A 24,137-nucleotide genomic window follows, 5' to 3' on the forward strand; every position below is an offset into this window, starting at 1 on the left:
CTCCTCCCTGCCCTCTCCCCTCCATGAAGGGTCCCTTATTTTCCCTGCCCTGCCCTCTCCATGGAGGTTTCTCCCTCCTCCCTGCCCTCTCTCCTCCATGGAGATTTCCCTGCCCTCCCTGCCCTACCCCCTCCATGGAGGGTCCCCTCTCTTCCCTGCCCCCTCCATGGAGGGTATCATCTCTTCCCTGCCCCCTCCATGAAGGGTCACCTCTCTCCCTCACCTGTCCCCTCCATGAAGGACTACCTATCCCTTTGCCCTGCCCTTTCCATGGAGGGTCCCCTCTCCTCCCTGCCCTGCCCCCTCCATGGAGTGTTCATTCTCCCCCTACCCTGTCCACTCTCCTCCCTGCCTCTCCCCTCCATGAAGGGTCCCTTATTTTCCCTGCCCTGCCCTCTCCATGGAGGTTTCTCCCTCCTCCCTGCCTTCTCTCCTCCATGGAGATTTCCCTGCCCTCCCTGCCCTACCCCCTCCATGGAAGGCTCCCTTTCCCCTATTCTGTCCCCTCCATGGAGGGTCCCCTCTCTTCCCTGCCCCCTCCATGGAGGGTATCATCTCTTCCCTGCCCCCTCCATGAAGGGTCACCTCTCTCCCTCACCTGTCCCCTCCATGAAGGACTACCTATCCCTTTGCCCTGCCCTTTCCATGGAGGGTCCCCTCTCCTCCCTGCCCTGCCCCCTCCATGGAGGGTCCCCTCTCCTCCCTGCCCTGCCCCCTCCATAGAGTGTTCATTCTCCCCCTACCCTGTCCCCTCTCCTCCCTGTCCTGTCCCTTCCATGAAAGGTCCCTTATACTCCCTGCCCTGCCCACTCCATGGAAGGTCTTCTATCCTCCGTGCCCTCTCTCCTCCATGGAGGGTGCCCTCTCCTCCCTGCCCTGCCCCCTCCATGAAGGGTCCCCTCTCCTCCCTGCCCTCTCTCCTCCATTGAGGGTCCCCTCTCTGCCCTATACCCTCTCCTCCCTGTGCTGCCCCCTCCATGAAAGGTCTCTTATCCTCCCTGCCCTGCCCCCTATTAGAGGGTCCCGTTTCCTCCCCGCCCTCTCACCTCCATGGAGGATTCTCTGCCCGACCTTCCTTGCCCCCTCCAAGAAGAGACCCCTCTCCCCCTACATTGTCCTCTCCATGGAGGGTTCCCTATCCCCTCTGCCTTGCCCCCTCCATGGACGGTCCCTTCTCCCCCTACCCTGTCCCCTACATGGAGAGTTCCCTCTCCTCCCTGCCCTCGCCCCTCCATTAAGGGCCCCCTCTCCTCCCTGCCCTCTCCTCTCCATGGAGGGTCCCCTCTCCTCCCTGACCTCCCTCCTCCATGGAAGCTTCCCTCTCCCCCTATTCTGTTACCTTCATGGAGGGTCCTATCTCCCCCTATCCCACCCCCTCCATGGAGGGTTCCCTGCCCCCCTTGCCCTGCCCTCTCCATGGAGGGTCCCTCCTCCCTCTGCCCTGCCCCCTCCATGGAGGGTCCCCTCTCCCCCTGCCCTGTCCCCTCTATGCAGGGTCTTCTGTTTCCCTGCCCTGTCCCGTCACTCACAGGCTCTGAGAGGTATGTGCTCCGGTCCCCAGTGTTCATCTGTCCTGCTCCAGGCCGTGTCCACTGTCTGTACCTGAAGCACATCTCACCGTCTTCATCTGCCTAAATCCTGCCTGGCCCTCAGGACACATGTCAAATATCATTTCAAATGTCAAATCACCGAGTGATCTTTAAAAAATATAACCAGATCACCTTATTCTCATGCCTAAAAGCCTTCATGTTTGTGACAGCATTTTCAACCCACCCTTTATTTGCCCGCCCGCCCTCTCCTGCCTGCCATCTCCTGCACCAGCCTGGCTCTCCCTGTCCTAGAGGCATTTGCTGTCCCTTTGCTGGTGGCTTCCTGATTTCTCCATGTGGCAGGGTCTGTCTCAACAGCCAAGTCTGAGTTTAATATGACAAGATCTTGGGGAGCCCTTCCCTGAGTCTCTTGGGGCATCACACTGAAGAGGCCTCAACCCAGGCGTGTGGGGTATAAGCTGGCAACATGTCACAGAGCTAAGACAGGTCACAATGGTAAGACAGGTCATAGGGGTAACGTGGAAACCACTCGAGGTCAGCCAGGTGGGCCAATGTAACCAGGTGTTCTTGTGTGGTTGTTTTTTTAAATCACTGAATGAACATTTATTCAGCACCAACAAACCCCAGACCCTCTACAGAATGTACAGAAGGTCATAAACATAAATGCTTATATACATTACTAGAGGCTCGATGCATGAAAGTAGTGCACTGGGTGCTGGGAAGGGGGGGTCCTGGGTCCCTCCGCCTGGCCTGTGCCCTCTTGCAGTCGGGAACCCTCGGGGGTTGTCTGCCTGCTGACTTAGGTCTAATCCCCCCAGGCCTAAGACGGCACTCAGACATCCTTCCCACAGTCCAGGGCTCTCCCAGTCCAGGACCCCTCGCTCTTTACCGCTTATCTGCCAAGGAGTTGGGAGAGGCTCCTGCCACCAGGGCTGCATTTGCCAGCTATGAGCGCCTGGCTTCTGGGTGAGCAGGGCCTGAGCAGTTGGGGCAGGTGCGTTGCTCAGCCAGAAGGTGGCTTGCTGCTCCTTAGTGCTTGGCCCTGCTTCCTGCCCACTTGTGAGGGTGAGGTTGATCAGGGGCCTGGCGTCCATGGGAGGGGCAGTGGGAGGTTGAGGCACCATGGTCACACCCCTGTCCCACCTCTGAGGAGGCGCAGGAACCATGCCACCCCCCTTATCTGGCTGCATCTGAAGAAGGCAAGCCTGCTCCTGGACTGTAATGGCTGGCCTGGTAGTGCAGGCTCGCTGGCCTTGCCCCCTGCCCACTGGAAGTTCAGGAAGGTCTTTCTTGCCTGGGCCCTTCAACCACGGCTTCGTCCAGAAGGTCATCCAGAAGGATGTTCAGCTGCCTGGTCTAATTAGCATATTAGCTCTTTATTATATAGGATTGCCTTTTATTACAAAGCTTAGTTTTTAATTTAGGAATTTAATCCTAATAGATTGATTTTTTCAAGTGTTCCAAGTTAGAGATTCTGTTTATCATAGAGATGATAAATTGTCCATAGCATCATTTTCTTACATCTTACTCTTTATTTAGAGTATTGTACTATACAGCTGGTATGTATCAGTAGGCAACCATGCCTGACATTCACTGTGTATCTTTGTGCTGCTAAAATTATTTGTTTGTCATTGCACCAATACCTCACTGTATTAATTATTCTAGCTACAGTATTTCCTCTCAAAGCAGTCTTGCCTCTTGGTCCTCCATATAACATTTAGAATAAGCTTAGTAGGCTCCATTAATAATAATAACAATAATAATAATAATAATAATAATAATAGTAATAGTAACTTTTGAATATTTTAAATTATGAATTAAGTTGGGAAATTTACATCAATACAATACTGTCTTCTCATATACTAGTATAAGTACATTTATTGCTTCATTTATTTTGTTTTATTTAGCTGGTAGACATCGTGGAGGTATGGTCAATTTGCATATTTCTCTTTTATTAGTGTAGATTGCTACTTAAAATGAAACTATTAAAATAAAAAAGTGATTATGAAGATTTTATGTAAAATTTTATTAATTTTCTTTATATGCCAATTTACAAATAATGGCAAATTTAGATTTTCTATATTTTTATCATTATAGAAATGGAATAGATATTTCCTTCTCCTTCAGTTTTAACCAGAATGACAACTTTTACTATTATTATTTTTAATGAACAGATTTTTAAATGACTACCATGCCCTCATTCTGTTCAACTTTTTTTTTCTAACTATATTTCTCAGTAATGGCTTCAAACCAACTGAATTAGTATATTTAACACATAGAGGGGATAAACAGTGATAGGAAAAAAATAAACTAAAATGTTTTTTAAAAGGAAAATAATAGACTGACAAATCTCAGTGGGAAGAGGGAGGGAGGGATGAGATTAACCAAAGAATTGATGTACATATATGCATTACTCATGGACTCAGACAATAGGATGATGAAGCCCTGGGGCATGGAAGAAACTTGGAGGTGGGTACAAGGTCATAAAAAGGAGGGTATCTTCAATATTTTCAACAATAATGATTTTAAAAAATAGAATTTCATTATGTACATTTTTTAGTTTTTTTAAAAGTAACTATATTTTGTTAACTTTTTTCTTTTCTTTAGTTAAAAGTGGGAGTGATTAGACAATTTTATATGACAGAATAAGAAATAGATCTTAGCAAAAATGTAAAGAAAATGATAGTTATTGCAATCTCTATTACCAACAAAGGCAATGTTTTAGGGATTGTTCTACTCTTCTGTTAATCTACATATCACTGAAGTTTGCATTTTCTTTGAGCAACAATTTTCAGAACAGTGCTATTAAATGTTAAATTCTGATATTTATTTATAGATAGATAGATGATATACATAGATAGATAGAAATAGAGATAGAGATAGAGAGAGATAGAGATAGAGATAAGGATAGATATGAATGTCAACCCTTTTCTACAAAACTTGTGAAGCTACTAACTGTTTAACATTTCTATCAATGATAGATCAATTAATGTGGTGATACAAAGAGTAAAATTATCATATGGTAGTAAGGGATGGGGGGAAAATGAGAATTGAAAGAGTTTATTTCTTGTTGGCTCTACACTTCCATTGCAATTAGGTCAGGTGTGCTGATTATCAGTCACTAATATACCTAGGCTGATGGAGGATGCATTATCTGGAACATTGCCAACTGCTATACTATACACCAGGAGAAAGAGACAACTCGGGGGAGAAAGAGGCAAAATTTGGATGAAGCTACAAACCACAAATGCCAAAGACTGTTGGTACCCACAAGAAGCTAGGAAGAGACAAGCAAAGATTCCTTCTTAGAGCCTACAGAGGACTTCTAGCCTTGAGAACTAACAATACATCTCTGCTGTTTTAAGCCACCTCATTTACAGTAATTTATTACAGCAATGCTATGAGTCTAATACAGAGCAGCTACTCTAAGTCATATAAATATTTGTTTAACTTTTGTAAAAAATCATCACTTTCTTATCATTTTCACAGAAATGTAGGAAAGTCCTATTTATTTTATATTCTATCCAACACTTAGTATTATCAAACGTTTAATTTTAGCAATCACTATGATGTGTGTAATGGCATCTACCTCTGGTTTCAATTTGCATTTCTTCAATGACTAATGATTTTGAGCATTTTTGATGTGGAATTTGCTATCTAGATCTCTGTGTTAGGTCTTTTAATGTTAATCTTTCCCTCCACTTCCTAAATGTTTCTCTTGTCTCCTCTCCTCTTCACTTTCACTTAGTGAATTTATGTTAATTTTAAAAATAATTTTTTATAATGTGATAATGTAGTGTCTGGCGGAATCAGAGGTTTTGCATGCATTGAACCCATCATCTTCCCAGAACTTCAGGTCTAGTTTTTATTTTTTTTAAATACTTACAAATACTAAGATGAAAATTAATGAAAACATTGTAATAAAATATACGAATTAACAGAGTTGCATTGCCTATAAAATTAACTTTCTGTTTTTCTAACAATACTAGAGGCCCGGTGCATGAAATTCATGCACTGGATGGGGGGGATTACTCTGCCCAGTCTGCACCCTCTTGCAGTCCGGGACCCCTCGTAGTATGTCCCTCTGCCAGCTTAGGCCCGCTCCTTACTGCCTGCCTGCAACGGAGTCAGAAGAGGCTCCCACCACCGCCACTGTGCTCACCAGCCATGAGTCCAGCTCCTGCGTTGAGTGTCTGCCCCCCTGGTGGTCAGTGCGTGTCATAGTGATCCGTCATTCCACAGGTCAGTCGATTTGCCTATTAGGGTTTTATTACAGAGGGTAGGCATTATGTACATATTGATTGCATACCCACTGACAATAGGTATAAACTTAAAGTGCATATATAAGTGCTAGATTTCAATATTCTCAGCACTGCTAAAACACAACCTCTGTGGTGATTTTAAATCATGTCCAATTTTTTTTTTCATGCTCCTTCTTTCAGGAGATGAGGCTAAATTTCTTTCCCCTTGCTTGTGGGCTAGACTCAGTGACTTGTTACTAATAAAAATAATGAAAGAGAAGTGACAATGTGAGAGTGACCTTCAATTTATCTTCCTAGACAGCTAAAGGACACTGGTTTCAGCTTTCAAGATTTTACCCATAATTGACTCATATTTTTTTTTCATATTCAAGGAAAATGAGAAAGCAAACCCCATAATTAACCAAATAAAATAGACCACGTTGTCTGTTTGCTCTACATTATTTTCTCTTAATCCATCCAAAATTAATATGGACTTTAAGTTTTCTACCTCTGAACTATAGTAACCACAATGATAGAGTCCTGTGGTCTGGCATTTGACATATAAGATGGAAAATAAAGTATTCATATAATTATTTCCTCCTTCAGTAAAGTCTTGTGAGAACTGAAACTAGCACATTTTCTTGTTTCTGTGTTAAAGAATTCTGGAACTAGGCATCCTTTCCTGTCCCTATATTAAACAATACTGAGGACAAGAAAAAGATAAAATAGTTGTTTGCTACAGTTACATTTTCATTACTTGTTCCTGGAAAATAAGACTATGAAGTATCTGAACATCTTACATGTCAAGATGGACTGCTTGATCATTTATCTAACCTTGAGACATCTGCCTCCCTGGGCTCAAAATCCAAAATTAATATTTTATGAACTCTGCCCACTCCAAACTTAACCCCTAATAATATCCTCTCCTGATTTTCTTCTTATAGGAAGGATACTAGTAATTATCTCCTAAGGGATTGTCATCCCTTATTGCACTTGCAATTTGTCTTAAAGGCTTAGCTTTGTTTGATCAATATTTTTTTTTTGCTTGTCTTATGAGGATAAAGACTTGTTTTCAAGATTATTGGCCCTTTTAGAAACAGAATATATATATATAAATTTGACATCCAAAGCTAAAGTGATTATTGACTCTAGCTGTCATCTGTTTCTTCATTGAAATAATATATCATATATTTAATAAATTGGGAAACATGTTGAAGAAAATAAAGCATGTACAGGATATAAACATATAACAAATAATCTAAAAACATTATTGCATTGAAATCATCTAGTTTATCTAGAAATTAAATTATTTAGTTTTCTAAAGAGTTTAGGCACTTTAGTTTCCTAGTAATTATCCTAAACAACTGTATGAAAAGAGTAACAGTTGAAACAATAGTAAAAGGTAATCAACATTTTCTACATGGAATGGCTAGTCTTTAGCTCTTTTTCATTTATATTTTAACGCAAAGTAATTTCAGACTCTCTACTGGGAGTGTATTCTGACAGTGCTGAGTAGAGCAGGAGTGTGACTGCCACAGGGTGACACTAAGTAATGTGAACAACAGAAAAGAGAAAGTCACTTAAAAACAAACTGTGTATGAATTGTGATTCATTTTTTACTTAGGAATATGCCTAATTTGTTTTTTATTTATTATAAAATATTTCATTTTTGTACTCTTATCTGCTTCTGGAGTTAGATGTTTGGCCATATTGGAATAGTTCTTGTGTCACTCACTCAGTTATCATCTGGACATGTCTGAAGGAACTTAGCATCGTAGAATCAACTCGCACAATTAGATGAGATTTCAAAGCCCTCTAGTCAATTTATATAAACTTGGATTCTGCCTTATTATTCTTCTTCATCATATTTATTTTTTTTGAAGGTCAAGATTAACAGTTTATTCTCATAACAATCTATCAAATATTTTAAGAGATCCAGCATGCTTTATCCTTCTTATCACTAGTTTTGTCTACCATTCCTCAAAAACATTATATTTAGTTCTTTGACCATTTTTACTTTTTTATTCTAATAATTATTACAAGTATCACATAATTCACACTCATATTTTTTTTAAATATATTTTTATTGATTTCAGAGAGCAAGGGAGAGGGAGAGATAGAAACATCAATGATGAGAATCATTGTTAGGCTGTCTCCTGCATGTCCCCTACTGGGAATCAAGCCAGCAACCCAGGCATATGCTCTGACCAGTAATTGAACTGTGACCTCCTGGTTCATAGGTCAATGCTCAACCACTGAACCACACTAGCTGGGTCAGACTAAGATTTTAAAAAATAATTACAGAGTAACAAGAAACTGAAAAGAAAGTACAGAGATATTTCAAGTACCTTTTAACCCAGTTTCCCCCAATGTTTACTTTTTACATATTGTATGCAATATCAAACCCCAAGATAGTGCATTGATACAATGTGTGTAAAGTTCTATATCATCTTTTCACGTGTGTGGATTTGTGTAAGCATCTTCACAATTAAGACTTGGAACTGTTTTATTACCCCAGAGATTTTCTTAATTCTATTTATTTGCAGTCACACCCATTTGTTCCCCTCTATCATCCCTAATCCTGACAACCAGGAATCTGGTTTCCATAGATATAGTCTATTGCTTATATAATGCTATATGAGCGGAATCATATAGTATGTGAACATTGAGATTGGATTCCTTTACTCTGTGCAACACCCTCGAGGTTCATCCATGTGGTTGTGGTTCATCAACAGTTTGCTCTATTTTATTGCTGAGAATATGACCCAGTTTGTTTAACCATGAATCTACTCAGGGACATTTTAGTTGTTTTCAATTTTGGGTTATCATGAATAAAGTTGCTATGGACATTTATGTACAGGTTGTATTTGACATCATTTTTTTATTTCCCTGGATAAATGCCCAGGTTTGCAATTATTAGGGCATATGGTAACCATACATTAGGTTTTTGTAGGTTTTTTTTTTTTTACAAAGTTTCATAGTGATTTTATCATTTGTCATTCAAACAGCAACAAATTCCATTTCTCTGCATCCTTGCTAGCATTTGGTATTGTCACTGTTTTTATTTAAGAAACATTAATATATGTGTAGGTATATCTATCCTGGTCATAATTTACATTTCCCTAATGGCTAGTGATGTTGAACATCTTTTTATAGACTTACTTGTCATCCATATATTGTCTATTTTTACATTAATAATGCTCTGTGTCATATCTATATTGTTGTGTGTATATGATAAATTCTCATTGATTGGTTTTCTAGCACACCGCCAAGGTAATTTCACTACTCCACGCATTATGTCCCACTGAACATCAAAATATCATTCATTTCTACTTGGGAAAAGGCATGACTTTTTTTCTGATAATTTACGAAATAATTTTATATCTATGAATAAATATAGTATATAAAACTTATAGTTACCTGGTAATTAGCCAGCCCCTCCAACTTATTCTATCTTTTAAAAATTTAGCCAATCCAGAAACAAAGAATTATTAAGTTAACTGGAGTTACACAGTCATCAAGGCAGAAATGATTGTGGTTATTTTTTTTAATCCAATTGACATTGTAAATTAGACACAGATCTCAAGGCTACATCTCAAATGCCAATTCAATATTTCTAGCTTCCAAGGAAGTGTCCACTTCAAAATTTTCAATCTAACAAGACACAAAATACTTTCCCATTTCTACTATGTTTTGAAATAAACTGATTACTTATGTATTTATGCAGAAACACCATTTCTATATAAATAAATCAAATATTAAAGAGGTCGGAATTCTGATAAAACAGAAAGAGTTATGATTAGTTTCACTGTCTTTGTTCTAATTTATGCAGCACAAGTTACTTTATAAGCCCTGAACTCCTTTGAAATACGTTTAAATAAAAACTTAAAATTGATTAAAATGCAAAACTTCACAGATAACATTTCCTAGAATAACTCCTATCATCTGTGATTCCTGGGTTTGATTGTATCCACTTTCATAGTCTTCCCTCAACAGCAGAGCAATTCTAACACACTATGTAGTTGAATAGTCTTGTAACTGCACTTATGAGGCCTATAGAGGCCTATAATCATGTTAGAACATAATGGTTAGGAGCCAGGGCTCTTTGGTTCAAAACCTATCTCTGTAACTTACTATCAGAGTTAATCAGGGCAAGTAATTTTGGATTTTGCACTTTACAATTTCTTCATCTGCAAAATAGAAAAGTGATGGAGTATAGCTCCTTGAGCTTGAAGGAGCTTAAGTTGAGATGGCACACATAAAGAGTTCAAAACTGGCTCATTAAAGTAATACACGTTAGCTATTTTATTATTGTTTATATATGATAAACAACAAACAATTAGAGTTTAAATCTTAAAACATAACATCATTTATATTAGCACTCAGAAAAAAATGTAATACTTAGATACACAGGTATAAATCTAACAAAATATGTACAAGATATATGTGAGGAAAACTACAAAGCTCTGATGAAAAAAAGCCAAGAATAACTGAATAAGTAGAGAGGTATTCCATGGTCATAGATAAGATAACTCAATTTTGTCACGTTACCAGTCCTTTCCAACTAGACATATAGATTCAACACAATCCAAAACCCAAATTCCAACAATTTATTTCTGTCGGTATTGACCAACTGAATCTAAAGTTTATATGAGAAGCAAAAGATTCAAAATAAACAGCACACTATTGAAGCAGAAGAACAAAATTGGAGGATTAATGTTACCCAACTCAAGATGTACTATAAGGTTGCAGTAATCCCAATAGTGTGGAATTGGGAAAAGAATAGACAAACAAATCAATGTAACCAGATAAAGAGCCTAAAAATAGATTATACAAATAGAGTCAACTATCTTTGATGAAGGAACAAAGGTAATACAATCTAATTAAAATAATATATAAAGCAAAGGTTTAACTAAATTTAATTAAATTAATTTACATTTTATAAAAAATGTATATCAGTTTTAAGTTAATCAAGAAATAGGCATATTATTTATCATATGGTATCATATGGATAACTATAAATATAAATACAAATGGCAATATATATTTTCTCTCTTTGTCATTGTCAGGTAGTCTGACTAAAGTTTGAAGAAGTAAAAAGTACCAGTTCACTTCATATTGCTTTTGTACTTATTTAAATTTTCTTGCCATGTCCCTGTGTTTCCAGTTTTATAAATGAACAAAATAAATATATGTATTTATATTATGTTTCCAAATATAAAATAGTAATAAATATAAAAAGCTGTATAACAAAAGGATATAAATGTTTTTCTTTTTGCTATTTTCCTGGAGTCATAAGAAGGCTTAGCAAAAAAACCCAAAAAACAAAACAAAACAAAAAACACACAAACAAAAGCAAACAAAAAAACACAGTCACTTATTATCATAATTTGAATAACTAAGCAAACTATTTTTTCAATTTTTATATGAGTTTTTAGAGAAATTATTTGAATGATATTTTGTGAATTTAAATTGACAAATTTTTAGATCATTAAAGATTAATTAATTAAAAAACCGGTTTGGCTCAGTGGATAGAGCATCGGTCTGCGGACTGGAAGGTCCCAGGTTCGATTCCGGTCAAGGGCATGTACATTGGTTGCGGGCACATCCCCCGGTGGGGGGTGTGCAGGAGGCAGCTGGTCGATGTCTCTCTCTCATCGATGTTTCTAGCTCTCTATCCCTCTCCCTTCCTCTCTGTGAAAAATCAATAAAATATAAAAAAAAAAAAAATAAAAAAAATAAATTAAAAATTTGTTAAATACCTATTTAAGCCAGTCATTATGCCAGTTCATAGAAACACAATAAAAAGAGAAGCCACAGTTTTTGCTCAAACAAGGAGATATAGCTGACTTTTAAAAATGTAAAATTCTATACTAGAAAAATGTCTTCTATGTTACCACAAGAGAAACAGATCATTTGGAGCAGGTTTACTAAAATTGTTTGAAAAGCAACACCTTGAAAATAAGTAGAACCTCAAAATATGAAAGATAGTCTAAAGGAGTGGGTAACAAGTTCAAGTATTAGGGAGTGTATGAGATGAGGTGGATTAGTGGGCCAGAGATGAAAATATTTATTTTACAGAAGTTGATTGGTTCATGAGAAAAGTAGTTTAATCCAAAAAAGAGCTTTGGTTTTATTCGATCACCACTAATCTTTATTGAATTATTTTAACCATAAAACTAATATACAACAAATAACATTTCAGGAAGAATATTTTGAAAGCCATATTGAGGCTGCATTAAGTAGAAAAAGACCAGAGACAAAGATACACCTTATTAAAGTATTGTATTATTATAGGACCTGCAATTCGTTGTTTAGTGGAAAGATGAAAAAAAGAATATATGGAATCTTGAAAAATGAAATTAAAATCATTTTGTTTTCCTATTTGCTTGCTTGTTTTTACCTTTTTCACCTTTTATAGAAGCAAAATGACCTTGTCCAATAAAGAGTAATGGTATATATTTTCATAAATGAAAGATAATAAGTATATCATTGTGTTCTTTGCTTATTTCCATTAATATAACTGGTATTTTAATTCCCATCAGTATCTCCCAAATTATTATTTTAACAATAATTTAATTTCAAATCTCATATTTAGGATTATCTTTTTTTCCCCAAAAACTACATCCAAACATTACAAAAAGTGTCTCTACTTCTCTAAATCACTCATGTTAATAAAAATTATTTTTGTATCAAACTTAACATCAAAATATCTAAATTTCATAGATCTTTAAATGATTTATAAAGTTGTGGCAGTCAGACCAATGGAGCATGGGTTTGTTTATTATATATGTTTTTGAATAAATAACACATTATGTTATATTTAGCATAGTGTGTGTGTGTTATAGCACTGTGTGCTATTTATGGTAAGCAATATGCCAACCTCTGCTTTTCTTTCATCCAACAGTTGAGATTCCCACCTCCAAAATCAGACACAAAAGACAGAAATTTCCCTGCATAAGGTCATTTGACTCATAGCTCATTTTGACTGAAGTAATTGCTGTCTTATTTTTGACATAACTTTTCTAAAATCCAAAAAGATTCCAATTTCAAACATTTGCTACTCCCAAATTCATATATACTGAGAATATTGAAGCACAAAATAAGCTATATGTAAGATACTTAAAATTTTTATTTACTACATTATTTTTTTTACTTCAAATATCTCTAAAATTAGAAAAGACACTGAATGCCAACCCTTAAAATCCTTATTTAAAAGCAATTTGAATTGCCATAATTAACATAAATCATTCTAACAGGGTAATAATTTTCTATCAGTTATGACACCATCACATGTGAATTCATTGGAGCGTTTCTAAATAAAACATAACCTTTTATTCTGAGATTATGCCATGTGCCTCTTCTGCATTTTGACTCAACTGAGGGTCAAATTAAAATTTGAACCTGAATAAATAAAAGTATTTTATTGAACATATTTAAATTCACAGAACTGGGTTGGTTCATGAGAAAAATATTTTAATCCAAAAAAAGAGCTTTGGTTTTATTCAATCAACACTAGTAGTCAACATATTATTAAAAAATTATATGGCTACACTATAAATAATCAGATGTGGTAGAAACGAACTCAAGTTGTGGTGAGACTCTGAACAAGAGTTTATTACCAGCAAGGGTAGTTACTTCAAATGGTTACTGAAGAAAATGTAAATTCAAATTTCTGGAGATCAGATGTTCTTTGCTTTGTTTTGCAAGTACAATATAATCATCAAAACCATCATTAAAAGTATCTGCCATGGAGAACCAAGATGGAGGCATAGGCTAACGCCTGTACTTGCTGCCTCCCACAAACACATCAAAATTACAACTAAAATACAGAACAACTTTCATCCAGAACTGCAAGAAAGCTGGCTGAGTGGAAGTACTACAACTAGAGAGCTAAAGAAGAAAGCGCATTGAGACTGGTCGGATGTGTGGAGGCACGGAACGGGCTGGTCTGGCATCTGGGTGTGCCACTTTTTTAATCGGGAGGGAGATTGCCTCTTTGAAGGCTGCCTGGAGGAGAAAGGGGTCCCAGCCCCATACCAGACCCGGAGCCCAGGGTTCCAGAGCTGGGGAAAGAAGTCCCTACGGGCAATAAGAACTATGGACTGCAAAAACCAGTACGGATTGGGGATGAGTGACACACAGGCTGCTTGAGACCCAGCTGCTCCTCTTAAAAGGCCAGCAACATGAACTGAATTTACAAGCTCCCACTGGCTCTGACCTCCAGTGCTGGGTGAGGCTCGGGGGGACCCAGACACACATGGGGAGAAACTGGACTGTCTGACTTTGGAGCAGGAACTCAGGGGTGGCTTTCTTTCAGATGGAGGAGCTCACAGCAGTCATTGTTCCTGTGCTGGGACCTCCCTGGTGCAGGGCTGACTGGCAGCCATTTCTGTTTGCTCCACCCTAGTGATTCCCTGAGATCCTGCCCCACCCAATTTACAACCCCACCCAAGCTGTGTGCAGTGGCTTTTGCATATGAATGTCCTGTCCTTTCTCAGCCTAAAACCTGTCAAACAAGCTGCAGCTGGGTTAGGGAGCCCCAAAGCTATCAATAAAAGGTCAAAGGCGCACTGGCACCAGCCTGCCTTGCTTCACAGCTGGGCCTCATCTGGGCACTTCCAAACCCAATATAAAGAGGAGGAATCAGCAGATCTCTCTGCAATTCCTGCTGGGTGGCCCCAGGCAGTGGCTGACTTTGCACCTCCCTGGAGAACCAAGAGCCAACCCAGTGGTCAGTGTGAGACCATTCCAGATTACAACTCTTCACATACATAAGTGACACACTCAAAGGGAAGACTCAGTGAGCACCAAAGCCCCACTGAAGTAAGTCCTGCCCCATAAGGGTGTCTTCTGCACAGTAGCTATCCCACTGTAGTCACAGCTGGTCCCCACAGCCAATTTTCCTGGAGGTCAATTCCTCCTAGTGACACCAAACGCAATCAAGGCTCAACTATAACATAATTGTGCACACAGCCCACAAAGAGGTGCACCAAGAGTGTCCACTTTAGGTGACTGGGGAGGCTGAGTCACTGGGCCCTATAGGACACCTACTACACAAGGCCACTCTATCAATTCAAGGAGACTTAGCAGCTACCCAATACATAGAAACAAACATAGGGAAGCAGCCAAAATGTGGAGACAAAGAAATGTGTCACAAATGAAAAAAAATGGAAGAAAGAAAACTACTAGATATAGATTTCAAAACCACAGTTATAAGGTTACTCAATAATCTTCTATAAACCTCCAAGGAACTTAGTGAGACCTTCAAGGATCTTAGTGAGAATGCCAAAGAAATGGAAAAGAACCAGTCAGAAATTAAGCATACACTGACTCAAATAAAGAATAATACACAGGGATTCAACAGTAGACTAGAGGAACCCCCGAGAATCAAGTCAATGATTTGAAATATGAGGAAGCAAAAAATACCCAACCAGAAGAGAAAAAAGAATCCAAAAATATTAAGATAGTGTAAGAAGCCTCTGGGGCATCTTCAAGCATACCAACATTAGAATCATGGGGGTGACAGAAGAAGAGAGAGAGCAAGGTATTGAAGGCCTATTTGAAGAAATATTGACAGAAAACGTCCCCTACCTAGTGAAAGAAATAGACATACAAGTCCAGGAAGCACAGATAACCCAAAACAAGAGTAATCCAAACAGGACCACACCAAGACACATCATAATTAAAATGCCAAGAGCAAAAGACAAAGAGAGAATCTTAAAAGCAGCAAGAGAAAAATGATTAGTTACCTACAGGGAAGTGCCCATATGACTGTCAGCTGGTTTCTCAACAGAAACTATGCAGGCCAGAAGGGAGTGGCAAGAAATAGTCAAAGTGATGAATAGCAAGAACATACAACCAAGATTACTCTACCCAGCAAAGCTATTATTTAGAACTAGAGGCCCAGTGCACGAAATTCGTGCACGGAGGGGGGTTGTCCCTCAGCCCAGCCTGTACCCTCTCCAATCTCGGACCCCTCAAAGGATGTCCGACTGCCCGTTTAGGCCCGATCCCAGGGATCGGGCCTAAACGGGCAGTCAGACATCCTTCTCACAATCAAGGACTGCTGGCTCCCAACTGCTTGCCTGCCTGCCTTCCTGATTGCCCCTAACCGCTTCTGCCTGCCAGCCTGATCACCCCCTAATCACTCCCATGCCAGCCTGTTTGCCCCCTACTTCCCTCCTCTGCCGGCCTGGTCACCCCTAACTGCCCTCTCCTGCAGGGTTGATCACCTCCAACTGCCCTTCCTTGCAGGCCTGGTCCCTCTCAACTGCCCTCCCTTGCAAGCCTGGTCCCTCTCAACTGCCCTCCCTTGCAGGCAGGGTGCCTCCCAACTGCCCTCCCTTGCAGGCCGGGTGCCTCCCAACTGCCCTCTCCTGCTGGCCATCTTGTGGTGGCCATCTTGTGCCCACATGGGGGCAGGATCTTTGACCACATGGGGGCAGCTATATTGTGTGTTGCAGTGATGATCAATCTGCATAGTTCTCTTTTATTAGATAGGATAGAGGCCTGGTACAGGGGTGGGGGCCAGCTGGTTTGCCCTGAAGTGTGTCCCTGATCAGGGTGGGGTTCCCTTGGGGCGTGGGGCGGCCTGAGCAAGGGGCCTGTGGTGGTTTGCAGGCTGGCCACGCCCCCTGGGACGCAAGCGGAGACCCTGGTATCTGGAATTTATTTTCCTTCTACAATTGAAACTTTGTAGCCTGGAGCAGAGCCAAGCCTGGGGCTCCCTCCGAGGCCCACAGCCATTTGTGTTGGGGTTATAATTGAAACTTTGTTGCCTTAAGCGGGTGGGCCCGGCCAGGGTGTGCAGAAAGCTTTGCTTCCCCTGTTGCCAGCGGCAACCCTGGCCTGATCTCTCAAGCTCCATTCTGCCGCCATTTGTTTGAATTTGTTTACCTTCTATAATTGAAACTTTGTAGCTTGAGTGGAGGATTAGGCCTGCAACGGCTGGCAGAAAGCTTGGCTTCCTCTGTTACCTAGGGAACCTTGCTCTCTGTGGCTGTAGCCATCTTGGTTTGGGTTAATTTGCATACTTGCTCTGATGGGATGGTGGGTGTGGCTTGTGGGCGTGGCTTCTGGTGTGTCGGAGGTATGGTCAATTTGCATACTTGTCTATTATTAGATAGGATTGAAGGTCAGATAAAGAGCTTCACAGACAAGAAAAAGCTAAAGGAGTTCATCACCACCAAACCAGGATTATATGAAATGCTGAAGGGTATTCTTTAAGAAGAGGAAGAAGAAGAAGGTAAAGTTAAAAAATTGTGAACAACAAAATGACAACAAATACATATCTATCAACAAGTGAATCTAAAAAATCAAATAAATACTAAAAAAATCTGATGAACAGAATAAACTGGTGAATGGAATAGAATCAGAGGCATGAAAATGGAACAGACCGATGATTCTCAGAGGGAAGAGGGTTTGGGGTGGTGCTGGAAGAGATTAGACAAAGATCTTACATGCCTGTATGCATTACCTATGGACTCAGACAATGGGGTGGCCAGGGCCTGGGGTGGGGTGGAAACCAGGTGGAGGGAAGCTATGGGTGGAAAAAAGAGGGATATCAGTAATAATTTCAACAATAAAGATTAAAAAAAAAGTATCTGCCATTGTTTTTAAGACCTATCATGAGAGGTTTTGTAGATATACTTCATCTTTGTTAAACTGAAACTCTTAATCTCTAAAAAGAGGACCTCCCCTAACTGGAAATCTATAATATAACTAAAATATTATCACATAGAACAAAACACACTCTAAACATAAAACCACTTTCCCATGCTAAACTTTAAGTGGGAAATTAATTCATAGAAGTCTAGTACCTTAACTAGATTCAAAGGTGTCCCAGTGTGAATGCATATATTTCTCAAATGGTAAAGTAATATATAAAACAGTTATAAAAACTTCACTTTTACTTCATTCATACCCACAGATTACTAATTATCAATAATTATGATTTGAAGGCAATGCTAGGCAAATGATATTGAAACTAAACAAAATAAAGCCATGAGTGCCAGAAGAAAATGTGAACTGACTTTGGAAAAAAATGACATCAAAGCAAGGCAACATAACTGGCATTAGCTCAGAAACATGTATATTGCAACATTTATAATGCAGTCCCCTATTCCTCTCATTAGTAAGAACAACTTAGAGGATGTCCTAATCACTGGAAATTGCATGTTTCAAATGAATTCTATGTATCATCTCCTATTTTACCTCTGTGACATTGCAATTTATAAGAAAAACTAGAGGCCCAGTGCACAAAATTTGTGTACTGAGAGGGGGCTGTCCCTCAGCCCAGCCTGCACCCTCTCCAATCTGGGACCACTCGGGGGATGTCCGACTGCCTGGCCTAAACCGGCAGTCAGATATTCCATTCACAATCTGGGACTGCTGGCTCCCAACCGCTCAACTGCCTGCCAGACTGATCACCCCCTAACCACTACCCTGCCAGCCTGATTGATGCCTAACTGCTCCCCTGCCGGCCCAATTGCCCCAAACTGCCCTCCCCTGCTGGTCTGGTAACCCCCAACTGCCCTCCCCTGCAGGTCTGGTCGCCCCCAGCTGCCCTCCTCTGCAGACCTGGTTGCCCCAGCTGCCCTCCCCTGCTGGCCTGGTCACCCCTAACTGCCCTCCACTGCTGACCTGATCACCCACAACTACCCTCCCCTGCCAGCCATCTTGTGATGGCCATCTTTGACCACATGGGGGCAGCCATCTTTGGGGTGGCCATCTTTGACCACATGGGGGTGGCCATCTTGTGTGAGGGCATGAGGGTCAATTTGCATATTACCTCTTTGTTATGTTGGATATTTTGGTCATTTTAATGGTGACCAAATTCAGATGACCAAAATATATTTCTCTGATATATTTGGTCTTCACCCACAGTTCCTGGCTCACAGCATCCAAATCCTTCAGAATTTTTTAAGTGATAAAAGCAACAATGGTTTCTTGTTATATTAATGCGATGACTTGTGTACTCCTCATGAAGGTGAGAGTCTGTTGTAAGTGGGAGCCAACCATGTGGTTATAGAGCTAGAACTTTCAGTCCCACCCCCTTATTTCCAGAAGAGAAACATAATGGAGCCTCCATAAAAACCCCAGAGGATGGCTCCTAGGCCTTTTTCAAAGAGTTTCCATGAGGAGGATCCAGAATACTTCCACATGCCACTGTGTTGGCCCTAAGATCCAAGAGGACAGAAGATCCTGTGTTTCGATCCTCACCCTAACCTCACTTTATGTTTCTCTTCATCTGGCTATTGATTTGTGTCCTTTAATATACTTTGTAATAAATAGGTAATCTAGTGAGTAAGTGGATTTTTTGAGCTCTGTGAGCCATTCTAGCAAATTAAGCAAACCCATTCAGGGGGTTGTGGGTTTGATTAATTTATAGCCAGGCATTAAGAAGTACAGGTAACAACTTAGACTTGCAATTGGCATCCTGAGTTAGAACTGTTTTTTGGACCCTCTAATTTGTACCCAGTTGGTCAAAAACACAGGAACCAGTGTTTGCTGCTGGAGTCTGAAGTGCAGGGCTGTCTTGCGGGACTAAGTCCTTTACCTGTGGAACCTGATTCTATCTCTGGGTAGATAGTGTCTAAATTCATTAGAATTCTGGACACCCAAATGGTATCCTGAGAAATTCTTGTTGGAGGTATAAAGAGCCCCCTCTTCACATTGGAAATTGGGTCTCAGAACACCCAAAAGAACCTCCCTCTCTGTTGAATGATTTTCTAACTTGTCACATAAGTCATTCAAGGCATCTAAACCACAAATGAAAGGAATTGAGAATGAAATTTGAAGACAACAATAACACAATCCTCTTCACACTTCAGTATTTTGAGTTTAGATCTGAATGAGATCTGGAAAGATACCTTACTCTCAACTCAATACCTTCTATGAATCTTTCTAAGGATATTCTAAACACACACATAGACATCACCTATTCATGAATAGCTTACCCTTACATGAAACTGATAGAAATATTAGAATATCAGATGAAGGCATACAAAGTGACTCTGAATCACAAAGCAATCATGAGCATAATTGTTACAAGTGTGGAATGATGATTTTAACTGAATACATTTAAGTTTCATCTCAACCACTCATTGATTTTTGTTACACAGGCTCTGTAATATTATCTTGGAGCCTCAAATTTCCATCTATACATGACCATGTTAATAAAAGTAATATAAATTGTGTGTATAACAAATGATAGAAAGTGTGAAATTACTGATTGTAAAAAGACTATACTAATATTATTAGCAGTTGTAGCACAATCCTATATAATAAAAGCCTAATATGCAAATTGATGAAACAGTGGACCGACTGGTGGAAAAACTGGTCGCTATGACGTGCACTGACCACCAGGGGGCAGATGCTCAATGAAGGAGCTGCCTCCAGCCTGCAGGCCCAAAATTTTGCTCTGAAAGGAGTCTATTTACAGATAAGCTTTACTTAACCTAGCATTAACAGTTCAATTCCTCTTGCTCTAATTGAACCTAAAATTTACATAATTACTTGTGCTTTTCCCACTTCTGAATACAATCAGTTTAACTCTATCTTTTTTGTCCAGTGGTTCCATTAGAACAGATGCTTTTCTGTTCTAATTTTAGTTCTGGGAAGTTTGTCTCTTCTTCAGGCAACTGACTAGACTGTTCTAAATCCTGCATTTTGCTGAATAAATAAGTAATTCTCCTTGTATCTCAATCTAAAAGGTTGTTTTTAGCAATTTCTTCATTTTTATTCTCTGTCTCCAGTCAGTTGACACCTTTCATATCTAAGTCAATAAGTAAGTTTCTTCTATATCTTACCACTGCTTGATTTCCATCTCATATTACCCCTGGATTATGAACAAGTTTAGTAAATGTGCTATTATTATCACCCTCTCACCTCTCTATTTTACATTTCTTTATTCTAAAATGCAAATTTAATTATGTTCTCTGAAATTATTCTTTGCTGTATATACACTTGATACATTTTTAATTGCTGTTATTGTTATTACTGCTGCAAGCTCAATTCAAGCCCATTTAAACACATCAAGATAAAATAAAAAGTCTTCACAATTTGTATTTCTAGTCAAACTCCCTAGAGATAATCACTTTTAGGAGTCTTCTATGAATCTTTCTGAGGATATTCTAAACACACACATATACACTCAGACACACAATATACACTTGCATAAATGACTATAGATGAATATGCATATGAGATTAAAAAAAAATAGAATGTCAAATCAAAATGACTAGAATCAGTCCTGGCTTGTTTGGCTCAGTGGATAGAGTGTCGGCCTGTGGACTGAAGGTTCCCAGGTTCGATTCTGGTAACGGGCACATGCCTGGGTTGTGAGCTTGATCCTCAGTAGGGGGCATGCAGGAAGCAGCCAATTAATGATTCTCTCTCATCATTGATGTGTCTATCTTTCCCTCCCTCTCCCTTCCTCTCTGAAATAAATTAAAAGATATATTAAAAAATAAAAAATAAATGACTAGAATCAGAAATCATATCTAGTATAAAACTTTTAAATAATTTAAAGAATATTAGTAATAAGTGAGGCATGCAGAAGTTTGGACTGCTAAAATCCCAGACAGGGTTTTTATACCATACCAGAGGCCCAGTGCACAAAATTTGTGCATTGCGGGCGGGGAGTCCCCTCAGCTGAGCCTGCACCCTCTCCAATCCGGGACCCCTCAGGGGATGTCTGACTGCTGGTTTAGGCCCAGGATCAGGCCTAAACCAGCAGTCAGATATCCCTCTCATAATCCAGGACTGCTGGCTCCTAACTGCTCACCTGCCTGCCTGCCTGCCTGCCTGCCTGACCACCCCTAACTGCCCCCCCTGCCAGCCTGCTTGCCTCCAACTGCCCCCCTCTGCTGGCCTGGTTGCCCTTACTGCCCCCCACACCAGCCTGGTCACCCCTTACTGCCGCCCCTGCTGGCTTGGTCGCCCCTAACTGTCCCCCTCGCCCCCGCTGGCCTGGTCACCTCCAACTGCCCCCCTGCTGGCCTGGTCACCCCATGCAGCCTGCTATTCAGTCATTTGGTTGTTTCTCACTAACACCCCTGCCAGCCTTGTCGCCCCACACAGCCTGTGTTTGGTTGTCCGTCCGGTTGTTTTGGTCATGTCAGCCTCTGGTTTTTTATATATTAGGATTTTTGTGGTTTAGCCTAGATATAATACTTGTAGACACATTATTTACCCAAAATGAAGCTGTTTTAGTTATGAAGCATTACCATTTTATGCTCTGACAGTTGTATAATTAAATTACATTTTTCAATGATAATACACAAGGTAAGCTATTTTCCAATTTAAATTTTATTAAAATTACTATCTATAAGCCTTATTTATTTCTATCTTGTTATTTTTAATGACTTCTCAATGTATTTTAAGATATACTCTGCTTCTCTTTCTCTACTTATGGATATTTTATTTGTATTTTCATACTATCATAATAGTACATTTGTAGGATTTTTACATATTTTTTATATTCATACAAATACATTTGAAGAAATATTCTTAAAAGGCTTTTACATTATAATTTTGACAGGTATAGTAAAAGTCAATTCTAAAACACATATTTTAAATTAAGCTCTCATTAATTGTGAGTACATATTTCATTTTAATAGTTGGCATCACTATTATTTTTAACCCTTGTCAATTTTAGGAATAATAAGTTTTATTCCATCATTTCTGTATGTTTTTATTCATCCAACAATCATTTTTGGAGCACTTATATATTGCTAGGCACCATTTTTGAGATTATGGTGCAGTGGCAATGAAAATATTAAAGTTCTTTTATAACTTCAGGGAAGAAAAAGAAAATAAACAAATACAATAGAATGGGAACAAATGATTGCAGAGGACCTCTCTAAGCAGATTATATTTAAGCAAGAACCTCAAAAAGTTTAATTTTGATATATACAGGGTGTCCCAAAAACTGTATATGCACTTTAACAGCTGATAGCTCAATTTGAAAAATGAAATGTATTCTAATAAATACTGACTTTATAATTATCCAAAGTGTGTGTATATATATTTGGGACACCCTATATTTGAATGATCACACAGAATTTTTATTCACTTAGTAATCCAGTTTAAGATTTAGCCCCTTTCAACATATTTATTAGTGTTTTGATTTTCCATGAAGTGCTTATTTACAGAATTTATTATTCTGTTGAGTTGTATATTTATATTATACATTTTAATATTTTCTCTTTTATCAGATGTCAGGATGTCATTTTACTTAGTCAAAAAAAGCTTCTAAGGGTTTTTTTGTGTTGTTTTTTTTTTTAATGTCCATTTAGCTTTATTGGAGGAAGCCCTGCACTACAACTGCTTTCAATAGTGTAAGCCCTACCTTACCCAGTGCCTGCTGGGCTCAGAGGATCACTTCCAGCTGCGGGGCATTATTTGATGACCTGTTTGGACAGCTCCGTGGAGGGGATGGTGGTATCTTCTGACTTCTGCTGCTAGCTGGCAAAGCTGTAGTGGCTGATGAGGCCTAGGACCCATGCTCGCTTCTTGGTATAGTCAGTCGTCTTTGGGGTGTGTTGAAGAAGAGAATCCAGGTAGCCTCAGTAAAGAGGATTTTCTCATAGGCCTTCTCCATGCATCCAGCAACTCACCTCTGACAGTGTCAAGCAGGATGTTGATGAAGAAGGTCTGCCTCTTGGCAGGGATGTTGCCTTTGGCCAGGAACACCTTGTTGTTGCTGCCCTCCATCAGGTATGCTCAAGGGGCCCAGAATTCTTGATGTATACATGGGTCTGGATGTCGTTGGCAGGCAGCCATTCTCGTTTTGTGTAGAACTCAGCCACCCGGTTCTGAGGCAGCAGGAAGAGAAGGTTGTGGCCCAAGAGCTGGTGTATGCACGGGGACTCAGGGAGCTGTCCTGGGCCAGAATGAGCTGCTGTTTGGCAGTTTGGTTCCTGTCGTTGGCAGGAAATTGAGCTCCAGCCGTACTGGCTTGGGACCTCCCAGCTCTTCCCGGCAGTTGCTGAGGCTGGGGCTTTTATGGTTCCACTCTTGAGCTGCTCATACATGGAGGCCATGGCCATGGCCATGGAAGGTTAGAGTTAGAGGAGCCCACCAGGCAGTTTCAATCTGCAGCTACCATCTTCATGATCACGTTTAAGGATTTTTAATCTCAAGATTTTGTTTCAATCCTGCCAAATTCTATCACATACGTATATCATAGAAATATTACATGTAACTTCTAACTCTGTATAATTTTTTCATTTTTTTTCTCTATAGACAACACAAATATAAATCCATTGAAACACAGCCTATTTATTTCCTCAGTTGTGGAGCCATCTTTGACTTACCAAGAAAAAGATGACTTCCTTCC

At 39.8% G+C, this 24,137-nt stretch overlaps 1 pseudogene; it reads right to left on the reverse strand.

Moving 5' to 3' along the window:
• Nucleotides 1–23,196: 23,196 nt before the first annotated feature.
• LOC103299064 (26S proteasome non-ATPase regulatory subunit 8-like) lies at nucleotides 23,197–23,832 on the reverse strand (annotated as a pseudogene).
• Nucleotides 23,833–24,137: the final 305 nt, after the last annotated feature.

The sequence above is a fragment of the Eptesicus fuscus genome, chromosome 16 (genome assembly GCF_027574615.1).
Source record: "Eptesicus fuscus isolate TK198812 chromosome 16, DD_ASM_mEF_20220401, whole genome shotgun sequence".
Taxonomy (NCBI): domain Eukaryota; kingdom Metazoa; phylum Chordata; class Mammalia; order Chiroptera; family Vespertilionidae; genus Eptesicus; species Eptesicus fuscus.